This window comes from Dipteris shenzhenensis, chromosome 17 (genome assembly GCF_047967505.1).
Source record: "Dipteris shenzhenensis isolate YYH24624 ecotype China chromosome 17, Dip_SZ_1.0, whole genome shotgun sequence".
NCBI lineage: Eukaryota > Viridiplantae > Streptophyta > Polypodiopsida > Gleicheniales > Dipteridaceae > Dipteris > Dipteris shenzhenensis.
In genome coordinates, this window is record NC_141612.1 from 1,470,140 (window position 1) to 1,488,190 (window position 18,051).

Below are 18,051 nucleotides of genomic sequence, written 5' to 3' on the forward strand. Positions count from 1 at the left end.
TTTCTATTTCGACCTACATGTAAGCTGGGAGAGAGATGACGGATGAATGCAATGTGGTGGAGTGAATGCAACGTGAGATTCACAATGAAAGGGTGATATCCTTTCATTAATGTCCCTTGAGATCACTCAAGTTCCATCTTCCCATTTACACCTATCCTTAGCCTATGACCCATGCATCTACCATTCAATTCACCTTAATGCACCCTTCCCTTTCTATTGCCCCTAGGACTTAGACACGTGTGTGCACATTTTTATTAATAGAATAAGTATCACATGTCCAAATTCGATGCCGTCTGAAGCAGTGGCTCCAGCTCGACTAGTCCTATCTACTCAGATGATCCACCGCCATAACAAATCGGTCGGTGTCCATTTTAAATACAAATACATGTTATACCATTGGCGTATAACATACTAATAATGTTTTGATGTCTACTAATCACAGATTAGTGATTTCTCTTGTCATGACAGAAACAGGTCCCACGAGCGTGGTACCGGCGGATTTATGCCTACTTTCTGTAAAACGGGTTCAGGAGGAGCCAATCTGATGCAAATTTGTATATCTATAAAGGAGACATGTGTATAATCGTGGTCCTTTAAGTGGATGACCTTGTCATAACAAGGAACCATAAAGAAAAGATCTCTCAGACAAAGCAGTTGCTAGGAAGAGAGTTTGAAATAACACACCTCGGATTGATGCATTTCTGTTTGAGATTAAAGTTTGGCAAGAGCCAAAACAGATCTTCATCTTACAATTGAAGTATGCTGGAGAGATACTGAAGGCATTTGGCATGGCTGAGTGCAAGACAGTTGGCACCCCTATGGAGGTTGACGTGAAGCTCTTAAAGGAGGATTCATCACCAGTGGTGGACAAAGCGAAGTACAGAAGGCTTGTGGGCAGTTTGATTTACTTGTGCAACATGCGATCGGATATCAGTTTTGCGACTGGTGTACTGAGCAGGTTTTTCAATAAGCCTTGGGAGAACCATTGGAGAGCAGGGATGCGGGTGTTGAAATACATCAAAGGCACACTTGATTATGGCATCACCTATACCAAGGGCGACATCTTGATCGGATTCTGTGACTCGGATTGCGCAGGAGACGTGGATAGCAGGAGATCAGTGACATGTTACTGTTTCTCACTTGGATCTGGAGCTGTGTCATGGGTTAGCAAGAAGCAACTTATAGTTGCTCTTTCTTCTATCGAGGTTGAGTATAAATCATCATATTTTGCTTCTTGTGAAGCAGTGTGGTTGAGGAGGATTGTAGGGGACATGGGTGCAGTGTAGAACAAGCCTACACACTTATCATGTGACAATCAGAGTTGCATGGCAATTGCCAAGAACCGTGTGTACCACGCTCGTACAAAACACATTGAGATTCAATCACTTTGTACGTGAGCTCATAATGGATGGAGAGGTTGACTTGGTGTACTGTCTGACTACAGAGAATGCTGCGCACATCTTTACGAAGGCTCTTGGAAGAGACTTGCTGGAGAGGCATCTTCATCGACTTGGCATTGGGCAGAAAAAGTAAGTTCACTTGCGGATGGACGTTGAGGGGGGGTGTTAGATATTAATGCTCCACTCTCGTGTAACTACGCGAGAACCAGCTAACTCTACTTGTAAGCCCTCCATATGAGAAGGCATTTGAGTAGCTTGGTTATCTGGTAGGTTAGATGGGGGTCATGTGTGGCCTGATGGCTGGACGACTTCAGATAGAGTTGGCACATTGGAAACTAGGGTACATGCAAGTGCGAAAAGGCATTCCATGATTGACCGCACTGAGGGTAGACGGAGCATTTTTTGGGGCAGCCCACTTGGGTTGCGGGGCCCGTTTGGAGCCCTAGATGATCTCGGATGGCTCTGGGCCGAACGGTGATTGTAGGTTAGTTGCTCTATTTTGCGTCACGGTTCTAACGTGTGGTCGGTGGCCTATTTCGAGACCGACCTCCAGTCGGTCGTTTTGGGCCAACTGGGTCGATCTCCCAATTGGGTCTAACCGACTATGATTGGTGGCTATATAAGAGCAAGCCCGTGAAGCCCATATTCATTACTGGCTACAGTAATCCTGATTCCTTAGCATCCAGCCTCCGTCCTCTACTGTTTCTAGCACGCCATCGAAGCTTCTCACACATGAGCGCACGGCTAGGAGGCAACGTCATCTATTGTATCAGTTTTACAGTAATCAAATTTTTTATTCTCCATACTATTTGCTTTTCTCTCTTGCATATGAGATCCTGTTATTTGTTGAGCACAGACGTAGTATTGTTTTCTTACAAATATGATGCTAGTCTTTCCCATGCAAAGGAAGAAGGTTAGACTTTTGGAAATTTACTTGTAGACTAGTTGCCAATCCATATAAAGACCTCAACATATGCCTCCACAAGTAGTGGCGTTCTTCCATGTATCTATAGACCATGCAAGGCGTGGGTAGCTACTACGTGATCCATGTATTGAAGCATAGCATGAGTAGCTATGGCATAAAACAAAGCATTGAGAGGATAATCTTGCAGTATTGAACAATGTAAGAGTCTATTGATGAATAATATCACCCGCTAGTATACCGACATCTTTACTGTCTAGATACAACCAATGAATGACTTGCTGCACTTTTTCTTCAAATCCTGAAGATTTCATAGTTTGCTAGATTTAATGCCATTATACAATATTAGAGGATTTTGCAACATTGTAGTAAAGGAATGTCCTGCTTAGTGTACTTTACATATTCAACCCCCACACAAGCATTAGCAATATTATATGTAATATGTTTGCAAGAAATAAAGCCATGCTAAGAAGGATGTGAGCCCTCGTGCAAGAAACCCTTGATATGAGCCACTATCGTCTTAGCAACTAGCTTATATATGACAAGCATGAGTGTAATGGGTCTTCAATTTGCAAAAGACTCACACAAAGGTTTTTGGGGAAGAGCTTTATCAACCCTTTCTACCAATTGGTTACCATTTGTTGAGTTTCCTTAGCATGGTTAGTGTCGCAGAAATGACATTCCAATGCAAGAGAAAACTCCACTCCCAACAATTTTCCACATGACCCGATTGCATCTTGAATTCTCTTTCATCAAAACGAACTTCAAGTTGCATAACTTAATGAGGAGGTAGAATTATTATGTTCTTGCCATGCCGACATCATAGCATGTGATTGGGAATCAGCCTTTCCAAATTGCTTGTCAAAGTGACTAACTCAGGCTTAAGCAAGCTATGCTTGTAAATTAGTCCAGTGGCCATCCAAAATTTTAATCTTGCAAATATTTCAGTTTGCCTCTTATACTGCAAGCCCTGAAAGAAATCCTTAGAGGAGCAGCCCTTCTCAATGAATGCCCTTTGCCAGATCTTGATTTCCCATTTCTACGGTGATTACAGTATACAATGATATTGAGCATTAATAACTAAAAAGATTTAAGCCATCAAAGCTGAAGGGAAGAGTCTTATATGGTATTCATCGTTTTTTGAGGCGAATGTAACGGAAGTGGTCATTCTTTAGCACTTACTACTAAACCCATCTATATGATATCTAGCTTGTAGGTGTGTCCTTTACACCTATTGTGTTATAGTGTCCTTTTGTAGACACTATCTTTGGCTTTCCAATGGAGGTTTTTTGTAGTTGCCCTTTCTAATGCAATCCTTCTTTCATTCCAAAAAGAAAAATTGTTACGTTTCTTTATTCAGGAAGATTTCTTTTTCTAGGCTACAGAATCAATGAAAATGTTGCGTCTGAGAGTATAGGTTTCCTATCTAAATTGTACAAGCACCATTCTCATAAGATTAAGTAAAATCATAATCTATGTTGTATCTAGTAGAGGTTATCAAATGTCTTGTTTTTGTTGCTGATTGGGGATAGGAGGTTTTTTTTATTTTTTTAGTTTTAAATTTTTTGAGGCGAATGTAACAGAAGTGGTCATTCTTTAGCACTTACTACTAAACCCATCTATATTATATCTAGCTTGTAGGTGTTGTCCTTTAGAGGACATCTATTGTATTATAGTGTGTCCTTTTGTAGAGACTATATTTGGCTTTCCAATGAAGGTTTCTTGTAGTTGCTCTTTCTAATGCAATCGATCTTTCATTTCAAAAAGAAAAAATGTTACGTTTCTTTATCCAGGAAGATGTCTTTTTTTAGACTACAGAATCAATGAAAATGTTGCATACGAGAGTATAGGTTTTCTATCTAAATTAGTTGAAAAAAGTGCAAGTACCATTCTCATAAGATTAAGTAAAATCATAATCTATGTTGTATCTAGCAGAGGTTATCAACTGTCTTGTTTTTGTCGCTTATTGCGGACATGAGGTTTTTTTTAAATTTTAAAATTATTGTGTCTTATGTTATTACTTCTTGCCCAATCGAAAAGGATTCATAGTGACTTTTAATTTTTCTTTAATGGACACTAATACACTCCATTACCCATGCATCTACATAAAAAATCAGTTGTGCAAAAAAGCACAAGTATTGTATAGATAAAGAAAGGCAACCACTTTAGCTAGGTTCAAACAAGATTGAGAAATCAATAAAACAAAGTTTGTATTGTATGTGTATGGGTGTGTTGTATGGGTACGTGTACGGGTGTGTGTTTTAATTAATAAGATTTTGATAAATAGCTCTTTTATGAAATTCTGATTAATATTAAAAAAAAAAGATATGTGTGTGTGAGTGTTATGTCTAGGGTGATTTTTAAAAAAACAAGGCCTCATGGGTCATATTCATGTGTTCGCACACGAGTAGGATCTAGGATCCATTTTTTTAAAATAAAAATTTATTCCATAAAACACTTGTGCCAAAAAAAAAGAAAAAAGATTAGTAGATGTATCTCACACACACAAACACTTATTTCTTTACACACATACACACACACACATACATATATGTATGCTTCCCCAACCATGAATTATTCTTTCATTTACCACTGTGAATTCTTCCCTTTACACTCTCTTTTTAACCACCCTACACACCAAGCTCACTAATCGTCCCATATCTCCTCTAATCTCGTCTCAAACGACACACTTATTTGCTTTTTCTCAACTTGTGACTTAAACTTCACTTGTGGCTTAAATTTTTTTTTAATGTCTAAGAATTTATATGGTTGTTTATATTCCTAGGTAAAGAGATAATAAGTCGAGAAAAACATGTATTACTTGTCTACCCAAACGTAACTATGATGTTCTAACACCTAGTTTGTTTGGATGGTGGCACCCAACCTTGGAACCTGGACTGCCTGAGGATTCGGCATATTTTTTCAACATTCTGTTTATTAAACTCAATATTATTAAAAATTCTTAATTTTGATTGAAATATTTACACTCTAGTTGTTGCATTTTTCAACGTAGATGTCTCAAGCTTCTTTTCCTTATATGTTTTTCTTTTTTTACTTTTTATTCAATTGATGGAATTAACTATATGGCTCAATTATTGATGGGACTTTTTAATCTAAACACACACGCACAGGGTTGTATAAAAGATTTTCTTCATTCAAATGCTATTAGGGATCCAAATAATTCTTTTTGGATTTATTCCCTATCTATCATTGAGATTAAGGAAACCATTCACAAATCCATTTGTTTGTTAGATAAAGTAATAACTCTTTCTACAAAATTTATGAATCTCTCTATTGAAATTATAGAAGATGGTAGCTTTACAGTGGATAAGTTTGATAAAACAAAAGTACTTCTTTTTTCATATCCAGATCTATCAACTTTCAATTTAATAGACCTATTGGCTAAGCCTACAAAATGATCATTTCTGAAATCTTTCCTATTCCCTATTATACAACAGTAATGTCAAACTTGTTATGGCTATTTTGGAAATGGTAAGTTTTATGACTAACAATGGTTTCAGAAAGCAAAAAGTATTACATCTCATATGACATTTTCTAACGTCCTCGGAGTTTCCTGGCGCGCTACTTCAAGTATCAGAACTTTAAATGAAGGTATGATTCTATATGAAGAACTTTATATGGTTGTGGAGAATGGTAGGCAATTTTTATATTGGGGTGTCTACCATCACTCCAATTATGGTGTTGTGTCCACCATGAGATAAGGGTAGGTACACACACACATACACTTTTTTTTTGGGTGAAAACTTTTGGCTGATTATATTACAAGAGTAGCGATCTCAAAACGAGGCAGTCAAAATTACATCATTTGAAAATCTCAGTGTATGCTAGATATACATCATGATCTATGCAGCATGTTTGCAAGCAATCAAAGAAGGATTGCTGCAGAGAACGCTTAAAAAAGCTAAACAAGGAAAATATAAGATCACTAAAGACTTTATTGTTCCTGTCTGTCCTTAGAGTCCAGAGTGCCCAATAGCAAATCCAAACAAGGAAAAGATGAAACTTCGGTCTAGGTGGATAAAAACCAAAGAGCCAGAAAGACTTTTCAAAAGGAACGGTCGAGAATCTCTCTCGCACGCGTTGTCGAAGAAGACTAATGAACTCACGAGAACATGGACAAAACTAAAAGAAATGAGGCACAATCTCTTGGAAACTCAAATATTTGTGGCAACGAGCAGGAGCAATGTGTCTACGAGCCAACATTTATCTAGATGAAAAAATGCCTAGAAGCACTTGCTAGAAGAAAACCTGTTGTCGAAGAGGAGTTGTGTAGGTCCAAAGTTGTTATAATCTCTTTCTCCACCACTTGGTTGGACGATGCATTCACTAAATAGAATTACCTTTCTCTAAAATCCAAGGTTGAGGCAAAAGGATTTTATACAATGCAAGCACTGTAATCTGAGATAACCTCAAAGGGCGAGAAGAGGACCTTGGGAAAGTCAAAGTCAAATCCTTTAACTTGTTCTGAAGTTCCAAAAGAGGCATTGGAACAAAAAGCGAAAGCATATAAGCAATTTGTTGCCACAAAGCACGATAATGAGAGTCTAAGACATAGCGTGTAGCTTCCAAAGAAAAAGATAGCATAGAGTCATTATCATGAATAACATCAGTAATAGAAGTGATGCCCTTAGAAGAAACAAAGTAGGAATGACGAGGTTCTTGTAAAGCCAGTGGAGACTGAAAAACTGTCGACCAGTGAATGCTTTCAGCTCGCAAAGAATTACTTAGCAAAGACTGTCAACCATGCCATTCCAGATGAGAGAGGACATGCTTTCAATCAAGAAGCAAACTAAAGACCAAAGGGCAGTCAGGTAAAGTGCCATCGATGCGACCAAATAAGAAATCTCAGTAATTGATTTGTCAGCGATCAAAGGAAGAAATACTGATATGTGTGACTAGAGATCTAATCATAAGAGCCCTTGTGAGCAAGGATGTGCACTTGGATATTTGTGATGTTCAAACCACCATGCATCTTAGGAGAACAAAGTTGATGCACTGAAAGCAACCTGAGACTCCTTCTGCCATGTTTGGAATGCCTTAAGATTTTCATAATGGTAGACATGAAAGAAGCAAGATTTGCCTTGGTAAACATAATCAATGGTAAATAAAATCGAATATAAGCCACACGGATGGACTGTACTATTCGAAGTTGAACATGCAAAGGCTAGCTTGCCAATTTTCAATACTCTTATCTTTTTCTTTCGAAGCTTGACCATTACCTAATCAGTTTATTGACGACGAGTGAGAACGAACATCTAAGTGGGTGGAATGATTTCCCCGGGCCATAAAAGGCTATGGCAGTCTTTAGAATGTAACGGGAGCAGCTTAGACTTTTCAAAATTTACATGAAGACCAGTTGCCAAACCATAAACAGAGAGAGCCTGCATCAAAGCAGAAAGGTCATTTTGCGTATTCTTCAGAATAAAGAAAGAATCATTAGCATAGGCTTGAGCAACCATGCTGTGATTTGCATCTAATTCCAAACCATGAAGGGAGCCCTGTAACCACGAGATGATCAATATATTGCAACATAGGATGGGTAGCAATGGCATACAATAAAGCACTAGGGGGACATCCCTGATGGACCGAACAACGAATAGTACACTCATCAGAGAGATCTCTAGAAAGAATGCAAGCTGCATTGCTGTCTATGTAAAGCCAATAAATAATCTACTGCATTTTGTTCCAAACCCCAAAGCTTCCATTGTTTACGAGACGAATTCTTATTGAACTATATAAAAGAATTTTGCAATATCCACCTATAAGAGCAGAACATCCTATTGCGTGTATTTGGCATATTTAATCCTAATATAAGCATTGGCAATATTATTCGTGATATGCCTATGGGAAACGAAGCCATATTGTGAAGGATGCAGCCCATCATGCAAATAACCTTTAATACGATCAAGAACCGTTTTGGCTATGATCTTGTTAAATGACTGGCATGAGCGTTATTAGTCGCCAATCAGTGAGTGAATCACATAGCTACTTTTTTGAAAGGAGATTGACCAATCCTTTTTCCATGACATAGGCATTTGCTAATTTTTCCATGTTGAATTAACCATTTGCAACAAAGTAGGCTTGAGGATATCCTAGAAGGCAAGAAAAAAATTCACAGTGAGATCATCCCATCTCGGAGATTTTCATTTGCCACAGGCTTTAATAGCATCTGACAATTCTCTTTCAGTGAAAGGAATTTCCAATTCCAAAGCCTAAGCATAAGAAAGAATGGGATGGACATGCTGCAAAAGAAGCTGGCGAGTAGACACCACCTGATGAGAAAGAATGTCCACATGCCCAAAATGAGATGAAAAGTGCTACACACAAAAAGCAGCAAGCTCTGAGCAAGATGAGGATCAAGAACCATGAGGCATCCGAATCCGACAAATATTAGCAGCCTGTCTTTTGTAATGCAAACTTTTAAAGAATTGCTTGGAAGAGCAACCTTTATTAAGAAAATATCTTTGTCGAGATTGGGGCTCCCATTTAGCAAGCTTTGTTTGATCATTCGATTGGAGACAAAATTTAGCTTGACATAATAGCATGGTTTCTTCTAAAGACAAAGATCGAAGATGACTGAGTTCAGTCAAACTTTGGCAAGTGTATTTGGCATGCATCACGGTCTCCCGTATAGCCTGCATGTAGAATTTACCATAATCCCGAATAACTGCTTGCATTCTTGCAACAAAAGCCTGCCATGCATAATCCAGATCAGTGTACATCTAATGAGAAAGAGGTTGAATGGCATAAGAAACCATGGCTGTAAAATCAGCATGGTCAAGGTAACCATTATTTATCAGCAAAAGGTGTCTGCAAGATGATAGAAACTCATGCAAAGAGAGCCTTAGCCAAAGAGGAGCATGATCAGAATATATGAAAGCATGGTCAATCCAAAGCTAACAAGTGAAGGCATCAGAATGTTGCGGACCAACCTGATACCATTTGTCCAAGCGTGCCTGGTATGAAGATTGAGCATTATGCTGAAAGGTATAGCCCGTGAGCATGGGCTGCAATTCCTTCCAGAGACAATTGAAGTAAAAAATTATCTTGGGCTGTAATTCCTTCCAGAGATCAACCAAAGATAACTGAAGCGAAAAATCAGACCATGCTTGCTTTTCAGAAGCCAACATGTGAGTGTTGTTAAATTACACAGCGTAGCGGAACAGAAACTGAACAAAGGATAGAGAGTACACAGCAAATTGGAGAGGAATAAAATTTTCTTTCAATACTGATGTAGTACAGATGATGGCTCCGTCCACCGGTGCGCTCCCACAATGAAGCTTAGATGGTGATCTATACCCAAGGGGACCGATGGCCCTCCTGGGATCTCCCAGCTGGGGGTGAGCTAGCCTCCAGGGCCCAACAAGAATAAGGGACTCCCACACAATCACCTTTCTACCATCAACGGTCTCATTGATAGACCTCATCTGACATGTAAGTCAAGATCCATCCAGTGTCCCGGACTCACACATGGCTTCTCCTCATATGGGGGTGTTACAACTTAAGCACATGGGACCACTGCTGGTTACCAGGAGGGTCGGGATTGAGCATATCTAACACCCCCCTTCACCTGTACGTGAACTACCTTCTCGGCCCAATGCCGAGTCTCTGAAGATGACCCTAAAGATGATCCTTCTCGAGTGCCTTGGTGAAGATATTTGCTCCATTTTGCTCTGTTGCTCCATTTTGCCTTGGTGAAGATATTTGCTCCATTTTGCTTTGTCCTCGATCAAATCATGCATATAGTAATACTGAATCCCTATATCTTTTGTGCGCGTATGAAACACTAGATTTTTAGCAATGGCCATGCAACTTTGATTGTCGCACCTCAGCATAGTTGCCTCATCCTCTTGCACTCCCATGTGCCATAAGATCCTCCTCAGCCACATTGCTTCACAAGCAGCAAAATATGCTGCCTTGTACTCAGCCTCAGTAAAAGACAATGCCACTGTTGGTTGTTTCTTACTGATCCAAGAGAAGATACCTGAACCTAAAGAGAAACAATATCCAGAAAGTCATTTCCTAGAATCATCTCCAGCCCAATCTGAGTCACAATGACCAGCCAAGGAAGTGTCCGTATCATAGGTGATGCCATAATTAAGAGTGCCCTTCACATACATGAGCACCGGCATCCCTGCATTCTAATGATTCTCTCGGGGCTTATTGGAGAACCTGCTCAAAACGCCAACAGCAAAACTGATGTCCGGTCTGGTATTGCGTAGATAGATGAGACTGTCGACCTACTTCTTGTGCCTCTCGATGTCTGCTGGTGGTGAGGCATCCTCCATAGACAACCTCCCATTTATCTCCATAGGCGTAGCTATCTCCTTGCACTTAGACATATCAACTGCCTTCAAGATCTCCCTTGCATATTTCTGCTGAGAGATGAAGATCTTGCTTGGCTCTTGTCAGACTTCAATCCCCAAACAGTAGTGCATCAAGCCTAAGTCTGTCATCTCAAACTCACTACTCAATGCCTTTCTTGTCTGCTAGATCATGTCTTCATAGTCACCTGTACTAAGGAGATCAACCACATATAGAATAATAATAGCAAAATTTTCACCTTCCCTGTACACATACAAGTTAGCATTTGAGGCACATCTTTTGAAGTTTAATTTATGAAAAAATTTATCTATCCGTTGGTACCATGCTCTTGGGACCTGTTTCAGCCCATACAAAGCCTTCTTAAGCTTACATACCTTGTTCTCAAAATGGGGGTCTTAAACCTTGGTGACTGAGCCATGTACATCTCCTCCTTGAGGTCACCATTCAAGAATGTTGATTTAACGTCCATTTGATAAACTAGCTACTTTTTATGAGCAGCCACTGATAGTACTGTGCGAATAGTGGTCATTCTGGTAGTTGTAGCGAAAGATTCATGAAAATCAAATCCTTCAACTTGCGAAAATCCTTGTGTAACCAATCTGGCTTTGTACTTTTTCAAAGTTCCATCGGCCTTATACTTTACCTTCCAAATCCACTTGGTGCCAATAACCTTTATGTTAGGTGGTCGATCTACCAGCTCCCAAGTTTTATTCTTCATGATGCTGTCATATTCTACTTGCATAGCATTTTTTGAATCTGGGTCTGCAACTGCTTCCTCCAAACTTGCAGGCTCCTTTACTTCTGCAATAATCTCAGCCATCAAGGCCATATTCACTATGTGAGTAGAAGCCCTCCTTTGCTCCTCGATTCTCTGAGACCGCCTTGGTCCATCTGCATGCTGCTTAACAGACATAGGCATCTGGTTATCATGGTCGTAGAGCTGCCTTACCCATTGTGGCAATGGCTTTTTCGGTGGTGTAACAACAGGTTGGTGACTTATACCTTCATCATCTGATATTTCCTCCTCCTTTATAGCTCCTGGGACAAGTCCATAGTAGTGAATTACCTCTTTGCTTGATGATAAAATGAAAGAGCTCTTCTTTGTCTCCACTGCATGTGGCTGCTCCCTGAACACCACATCACGGCTCGCTATGATCTTCTTTGCCTCTCGGTCATACAACTTATAGGCTTTCTTCTCATCACAATAGCCTAAGAAGATACATTTGGTGCTTTTTGGTTGTAGCTTGTTCTCTCTTTGTCTAGTACATGCGCATAGCATTCACACCCAAACGTATTGAAGTGGAATACAAATGGCTTCTTACCGTTATAAGCCTCATGTGGTGTTTTACCTTTGAGTGCCTTTATATAGCTGCGATTAAGGATGTAAACCGCAGTATTGACAGCCTCAACCCAAAAGTGGTTTGGTAGTCTAGCACCTTTCAACATACACCTTCCCATCTCTACGGTGGTCCACATTTGGCATTCAATAACCGAATTTTGCTGAGGTGTATGTGGTGTTGTCCTTTGTTGCTTGATCCCTTTGCTCTTGCACAAATCTCAAAACTCTGTAGAAACAAACTCACCACCACCATCCGATCTGATTTTCTTCACTTTTCTCCCTATTTCATTTTCAACAAGCTGTAGCCATTCTTTCAATTTACCAAAAGCTTGAGCGTTTTTGCGAAGAAAGTACACTCACATCTTTCTACTATAGTCGTCGACAATCAATAAAAAAAAAGATCCCCCCAAGGCTTGTGTAGGCATCTTATCACGCAAGTCAACATGCACCAACTCTAGAGGAGCGTTTGCTCTATTCTTGCTTTCTTGTGGGAATGCCTTTCTTTGTTGCTTGCCCATCATGCAAGCTTCACATGGTTCTTTGATTTCTGCTACTGTAGGTAAGTGAGCAACCATACCTTGCTTGTGCATCTCCTTCAACACTGCAAATCCAATGTGCCCAAATCTTTCGTGCCAAAGTCTGCATGTGTCACTCCAGCAGTCAACATAGTCGGTGGAACCGACTAGTCATCCATGGGACCTCCCAGCTGGGGGCCAGCTGGCCCCCAGGCCCCAGCAAGAATAAGGGGCTCCCACACAATCACCTTTCTGCCATCAAGTGTCTCATTGATAGACCTCATCTGACATGTAAGTTAGGATCCATCTAGTGTCCCAGATTCACACATGGCTTCTTCTCATATGGGGGCCTTACAACTTGAGCACCTGGGACCACTGCTAGTTACTAGGAGGGTGGGGCATTGGGCATATCTAACAAGTGTGACCAGAGGCATTGTCTCCCAGTTGTGGGGCATTACTAAAATCATCGCAGATAAAAGCATAATGTTGCCAGGGATATTTGTGTATAGCATCCCGAATCAAAGCTCGATTTTTGGAATATTGAGAAGCATATACTGATGCAAATTCAACGATGTTGCCTTGAACAAGGCATTGTATGATCATCCATGGTCATTGAAAGCCACAATAGGGTGAAGATCATGCTTAACCAAAAAGGCTACCCCAGAGAAAGAGTGCTCTCCAGCATAGAAAATGTCATAACCAGCAAAATGTCGAGATTTATCAGCATGCATATGCTGATTGTGCTCTTGTAAAGCCACTATATCAGGCTGCAATTGGCATATATATAGCCAGACCAGTTTTCATTTTCGATCATCACACAAACCCTATACATTCAAAGTGACACATTTGAGATGATAAAACATATTTACAGGTATGAGACATGTATGTACAATAGCAAAAAAGCCATCTATGTCTGCATTTCCACCTCAGTATTCAGGCCTCGGCCTTGAGAAGAAAAGTTAGCCTGAAGAGAAGACAATGACAGAGCTTCCTGTTCTGAAAAGAAGCTACGATTGGCAGTCACCGTAGCCCAAATCAAACCAATGCCAGAGTTTTTAGTTAGTGTTTTGCCCTGAGAGGAGGTACCATTCCAAGTCTGGGAGGGCAAAGGTCTCCTAGGTGAGATGACTTTTCTTGGGGTTTGCCAAGCATCATTCAAAAATTTTTCCTTCGATTGAGGATGAGAGGCCGAAGAGACAGAAAGAGGAGCATCACCATTCGAAGCAACCGGTGCTTTCCCTTTGTCTTGGATAGCATAAAACTGTTTTACCCCCTTAGGCTTCATCAGAGAGGAGGCATTAGAATTCTTGCTCGGAGACGGTGACAATTCAGCTTGCAATGGCATTTTGGGAGCACGTGAAGGGCATTGTGAAGCCATATGCCCAAACTTCTTGCATTCAAAGCAAGCACCTGCAAAGAGACCCCATTTCAATTTATAAAAGGCACTGCCCATTGAAACATTATTCACTGTGACCGAATAAGAGTCTGGGTTGGATTGTCTGTATCCCACGAAATGCAAAATATATTTGAATTGCCATTAAGCCATGGTGGGTAAACCACTTTGCCAAGAGAGGCTGCCATTTTTGGCAAAAGAGAAGCCAGACATTGAGGGAAATCCACAACTTCTACCGAGACAGGGCATATGTATCTGATCAATGCATACCTGATAATCTTTGGTAGGTTACCAGGGCAATACATGAACCATCTGCTGCTGGCCATAGAAGAGAGAAGAGTGCTCCAATAAAATCTATCTATGCTCTTTATTTGCCATGATCACTTCAAAAAAGCCCCTTGCTGCATAATGAACTCTTTTGACATAGCAACCACCCAAAGTTCTAGTCAACCAGTTACCATCTGCAGGAGTAGGCATACATCTTGGGAAAACGATAATAATGGCATGCTTGGCATATTCCTTAATAGGATAAAAAATATAATCCACCTCCACCATGATGCGCATGGTGGGATCTAGAAACTCTTTGGAGTGTCTTCAAAACCCTCATGCATCACTTCATAGACAAGCTGAGCCTTTGCAGAGTCATGAAGGGCTCATCCTGACCCATAATCTGCTTTTGTTTTTTGTGTTGCACTAATCTCTCTTTTTGAGAAGTCTTTTGATAAGGACAATCCCCCATTTGAAGGTGAGGAAATGAAGAACCCAAGAAAGAGGAAGCTTGAAAGGGAGCTGTAGAAGAAGGAATCCAGAACTAAAAGGGAGGCTGTGGAAAATAGAGCAAAACTAAGAACTGAAGGAGACAACGGGATAGAAGATTATACGAAAACGACTGACAGTACGGAAGCTATACGGAGCAAAAAAGGATAGAAGCTATACGAAAAAGCAAGGGACAGAAAATGCTAGTAGTATAAAAGTTGTACGGAAAAGAACGTGACAGAAAAGGCCGACAAAAAGGGAGTTGCAACGAAAAAGAAAAGGAAGGAAGCAGTATGGAAAGGAGAGGAGAGTAACACCATGGATCTATATGGACACAACAAATGGGCAGTTTGTAGGGTACGAAAAGCTGTCGTACAATGTATGGATAGAAAGCGGGCCCTGTATGGATTTCGTATAGGGTATACGGAGGTAGCACGAGGTTGTACGATGGCTAACAGGAAGGTGGGGGATGTTGTACGACAGTTCTCTCCTCTCTCTCTCTCTCTCACTCACTCACATACACACACACATACACACACCATTTTCTGACAATCAGGTTCTAGAATTGGTGTTCCTTATAGACCATCTTTTTGCATAACAGTTAACGAGTCGTAAAGCTCGTTATTAACCGTTGCTTATTGGTTAAAAAAATAATGTATGCAGAGGGGTGTGGGATATTAGCAAGTGACCTTTAATTTTTTGGGCCTACAAATAGGAAAAGGCAATGTGGCCCTTCATTTCTTGGGTGACTCCTTTGTGACCCTTCATTTTATGGGGACGACACATCTATAAATAACACATTGTGAGCATAGTGATTCAATACATGGTGGAAAATTCGATTGGCTATAAACTTTGGTCGTGGACTTCGTGAGTCATGACCTTTTGCATCAATTGCTCAGTACAAAATCTTTAAAGGTATGAGCATACCTTACTTCCAATGCACATGCCTATGACTTGGGTCACAACTGTTTGCGTGATGGCTCTTCTAAAAGGGTAGGTATTGACCACTCCATTGGTCATTTTTATTGTAGAACCTTCTTAAGTGGACTGCAAGACCCCAGGACCACAAGACATAGAATATGGATCTCATGACCTCATAACCTTCTATACGTTGTTTAAGGCCTTGAACCCTTCTAAGTGGACCTTAGGACCTTTACACCATGGTCCACTTATTCCTTTGGTGTGCCTTATGGGTGCTATGTGCATTTGGTTTTTTTTCAAAATCCGTATTAATTTTTCATAATTGTTTAGGCAACATAAGGGCCTTTTTTTAAAAAAAAGTTTCTTGAAAAAGAAAAATCCGTACCATTTTTGGGCATAAATTATAATTGTAATCCTTTACTTTTTAATTAGTGGCTTCCTTTTCTTTATAAGGCTAACATACCTTGTAAAGTGAAAAAGGTTTTTAGCACATGTGTTGGTGGTATTTGGTGTGTAAAAAGGATAAAGGAATTTTCCAATCCATATATTTTCTATGAATTAATCTTTCACTCTACTTTGGACATCGATAACAAGTCCAGTAGTGCTATGACACATGTCTTTCCTTCTAGTTTAAGAAATTCTAACTTAAGCATGTTGGATAGTGGCAGGTATCAGCGTTGTTAGGGTTAAAGTGTAGTGCAAAGGTTCTGTCATGGAAAATTTCTTTATAACCCTAGAAATATTCTCTTTTTAGAATTCAACCATATTTTTGTCTCTAGTTATACCTTTTTAATATGTCATTTGATCTAAAAATGTTGTTCATATATTCTTGGACCTCCTTGAGGGGTTCTAATCTAAATCTCTCTCTCTCTCTCTCACACACACACACTCTTTTTTTTGGGGTGAAAACACACACACACACACATACACACACACACACACACATGTATGTATTTATGTATGTACACATACACACACACTCTCTATATGTTAGAAGATGTTCATATGATTAGGTTTAGTAATAAATCCCAAAGTTCCAAAACCAAATACAATGATTAAGGAAACTTGAACCTATAGAGGAGGCACACCCTATTTGTTTGCAAGAATAATAATAAACAAATGAGGTAAAACTAATGTGCATAGTTTTTTTTTGGTATGCATCATGAAATCCCTAACAAATCAAGCATATCAATGCATCACATTATTCACAAAAAATTCCTCCACTATAAATGATTAATTTAACACATGATCATGGCTATAATACTTACAAGCATTTCAAGAGATGTTGGCCTACATTATGAGTGTAAGTTGATGCTTAGAATTCTCCTCAAATCTTCTTCACAAAAATGCATGTATAACGTCTTGTAAAGTCCAATGGCACATCCCCATTACTAGGCTCTTGACCATAGATTGACATCACATGCCCCTCTATTTTCCATACCCTTTTATTGTTAACCAAGGTCTTACATCGTCATCTTCCATGTCTTCCTCCCTATTTAGAGTCATTCTCACCCTCTTCTACTAATGGCCAAATATATGGAATTTCTTACCGGAATACCAAGCCATTAATGTCATTCGAATGGTGATCAGCCCACTCTAAGGTACATTAGAGTGTGTTTGGCTAATGCTCTAGGGGTACAGTGTGAACCCTATCGAGTGATAAAAAGGTCCAGTGCGGATTGAAAATCAACCTCATGTTGAAGTCTAGTGGCATGATGGGACTACCTAAAATTGAAGGAACAAACTTTAAAAGCTTTTCACAAATGCTTGTTTCAAGTCATCTTTGATTGAACAATCTGGCACATCGGCTAAGATGGTGAAATCAAAGACATAAATAGTTCCCTTTGCCTTTAGGAAGGACACGTTCTTCAACACATACATAACCTTACCTTCTTCCTTGAACTCTTGCACAAGTTTAGTGAGGGTATTTTTCCTTTCTTTCACGAAAGATGGCTACAACATGAACAAGCAAAAAACAAGTAAAGTTAAGGGGACTTCCACAATAATGTCAAAGGAGATGAAGTGATTAATCAACAATTTAACTTACTGTAGCTCTATCTTCATCTCGCAGTCCGTCTGCAACTATGATTTGGTATGCCATGCCTTCGTCGCTTACAACTTTAATAATGACAATTGCAAGTGTCCCCATCACATTAGAGAGTTGTAGTTTGCCAAAGTTGATCATCTCGGCAGCCCAAGGAACAAATGTGCAAAGTGAGTGATTAGGTAGCAAGCGAATATTGCCTTTCAAAGGTTCCCCCCTAATGAAACAAGTGGTAGCATTAACAAGTAAGGAGAACTTTAAAGTTCGACCTTCAATTGATCCTTTTGGCACAACACTTGCCCCCTCCACTCTATAAAACTCCCCAATTTGCAAGAAATTCACAAATGAATTCTTCAATGATCGGCGCGGACTCTTCTTGATTGGAGAATTTTTCAAGAGGTTCTCTTTCGGAGGT